Genomic DNA, 2842 nt, shown 5'->3' with positions numbered 1-2842 from the left:
GTGGCATAAGGAAGTGTCCCCAACCACACAATCAGCTGCAAGACTTGTCTTTAAATTCATCATTCCATATGATGGGTTGAGAGCAAGAGGGCTGCAGCTCTCAGAGGCATTGGAGGAAGTTTGCTATTTAGGAGAGGTCCTTTGGTTGGTGTGTGCTGAGTGACAATTCCCCAGCAGCAGCACCCCCTCTGCAGTATCTCTTACCCCTCTGGGACCTCAGAGCTGGACAGGCCAGTCACCAACACCTGGCACATAAGGTCTCAAACACTGAAACTGCAGGGAAATATGAGATGCAGCTGGGCCTTGTCATGGAAATTTGTGAAAGTCTTACACAAATTGCATGATCCTTGACATGATATTCAAAGACTGATTAATGCCTTAGGATCCTTGAGTTTGGATGTATCTAGAAGAGAGCTTCAGAAATGTTTTTTATCTTTCTGCCATCACTGTTTCAGCACAGCTCTGGCTGAAGGACAGCTTTGCCTAAGGTCATCTTGCTGTGGTCCAGTTCACAAGATTTGCCACCACTGGCTGATAAATCAGTCCATTCCTACCTTCTTCAACAGACATTCCAAACAGTCAGTGTGGCAGTTCTTTTGTTCCTATTTTCCTTGAAATAAAATTAGCTGCATTTATGACCCATTCCTTGAATACATCTCCCTGACACTCATGAAGTCTTGAGCTCTGATATCTCATATTTAGATTTTAGCTAACATACTTATTTTCAATTAAAAAAGACAAAATAGTGGGGCCTAGAGTCTTAGAAGTCATTGTAGGGTATGTCCAGATTTAACATGCCTTATGTACCCTGTCCCTCCAAATGTCAATGTCCAATTTTATAAACTCTGCTGCTTCCAGTTATTCATTGTGTTTCAATACAACCAAACCAAAGTGATCTTCATTTCTCTTCCATCAAGTAAGAATACATTGAAACTTAGCTATGTAAAAGTCTTTGCTTATTTCAGGAAAATGTTTTGATTTGCTTTGATAATAGGATGAAATGAAACCGATTCTATAAATTCTCACTGTTTTCTCACAGCCTAATTTACTTTTCTCTGTCTGAGCCTACCTTTCCTCTTGTTACATTAGGAAACATTGCAGGCTGGTAGGCAGTGGGATGGCAGTGGGATTGACCCAGGACCCTGATGACCCAATATTATTAGAGTTGCTACAGATTGTTTTGCCTCTGTCTTGAAGGGAGCTCCATTTAGAGCCAAAGTGGAACAGTTTACAGACATTCCAGGAAGGACAGCCCCTGAAAAACTGAGGCAGATAACCTGGCTGTGTCTTGAGATGGGATTCTCAGGAAACTTCAGAAAGCAGAGGGAGCATAAATTCTTGTCTACTGTGGGTGTCTGGCACAGAGAAAGGAGCACTAAGGGTTCAGTGGTGTAAATAAGGCAAGCACATCTGGGTCCCAGAGAGCTCACAAGGACTGGGGAGATGAGGCACTGAGCACACACTTGGGGCATGGGAAGATGTCACCCAAGAGCAGACACCTCCCAGCCAAAAGAACAGGAACAAATGCTTCCTGGAGCTGCAGGAGAAATTAAAAACTCCTGAAGCAGCTTGAATGTCAGCCTGGAAGTGCTGCACAGGCACCTGGCTGGGGGCAGGAGCATTCCTGAGCCAAGGGCACGTAAGGAAGCGCTGCTGAAGGGGCAGTGGGAGAGCACAAAGGCTGCACACAGCAACCTGCACACAGCAACCTGCTGGCCAGGCTTCCTTCATAGATGGGGGCAGTGGGTGCAAGGGGAGCCTTCCAAAAGGACAGGAGACTGTACTTGCTTCCCAGTAAATGACAGGTAAAATAAAATACGCTAAAAAATGTTCCGACAGAAGAGCGAGGTCTGAGTCTCCCTGTCTGAACCCACTTGCCTGCCAAAAAAACGGGAATTCTACTGCAGCTTGTAACCAGCTTAAAGAGAAAGTTCATGACAAACTCTTCTTATATAAAATAAGCATATAATTATTTTTTTCAGCCCACGTAAGCAGGAATTCACTTATTTCCACTTATTTCATGCTTTAAGCAAATATTTTTGCTTTAGATGATGCCAGGCATGACATGCATTTCTAAATTAACATTCAAATCCTGCTTTTGAAAAGTGTTATAGCCTAGATGCAGCTTTATTGGGCTATACTGAACATGGTTTACTAACCAAATCTTTTGTTTAATGTTAAGTCTTGCAGCAGAAAGGGAATTTGAAGAAAACCAACAGTATAATAATTGCAAAGGTCTCTTCTTATCAATACCTCTATGATTTAATACTTGAAAACTTAAGTCTTCGATTCCCAGTTGGGAAAGCATTCATTATAGAAAACAAATAAATACTTAAATCTCTCCCCATCTGTTTTATATCAGCACTTCATAAAATAAGTAATATTAAATAAAAGTGGGGACTTACTTCTCTGAGTCTGAGAGTTGCCTAAGGCTTTGAAGCAGTGTCAGCTGGATGAAGCAAGTTCCAAAAGGGAGGTGGAAAAAAATGCCCATGCAAATTGTCCAACTTGTTATGCTACCAAATAGGTACCTCACGGTTCCTTGTCACTCTCCCACTAAGTCAACAAAGATGTAGGAAGTCAGTTAATCATTAACATATAAAATATGAAAGCTTTGCCATAAGCCATTTATTCTAATTCCTTTAAAACACTTACCAAAGTGTATAGATAACTCCCCTGGAAATTACAGTTTTCTGTAAAATACCCTTTCAGAAAATCTACCTTTTTGATGACATGATTTTTCAGCTTGAGACCACCATGATGTCCCAGTCTGACAGCCCAAAAGACACAGATTTCTGATCTGAAAGAGAACAAAGTGATTTCATAATTCTTTTTTAAAAAA

Source organism: Ammospiza nelsoni, chromosome 2 (genome assembly GCF_027579445.1).
Source record: "Ammospiza nelsoni isolate bAmmNel1 chromosome 2, bAmmNel1.pri, whole genome shotgun sequence".
Taxonomy (NCBI): domain Eukaryota; kingdom Metazoa; phylum Chordata; class Aves; order Passeriformes; family Passerellidae; genus Ammospiza; species Ammospiza nelsoni.
Note: the sequence above shows the minus strand (reverse complement) of the source record.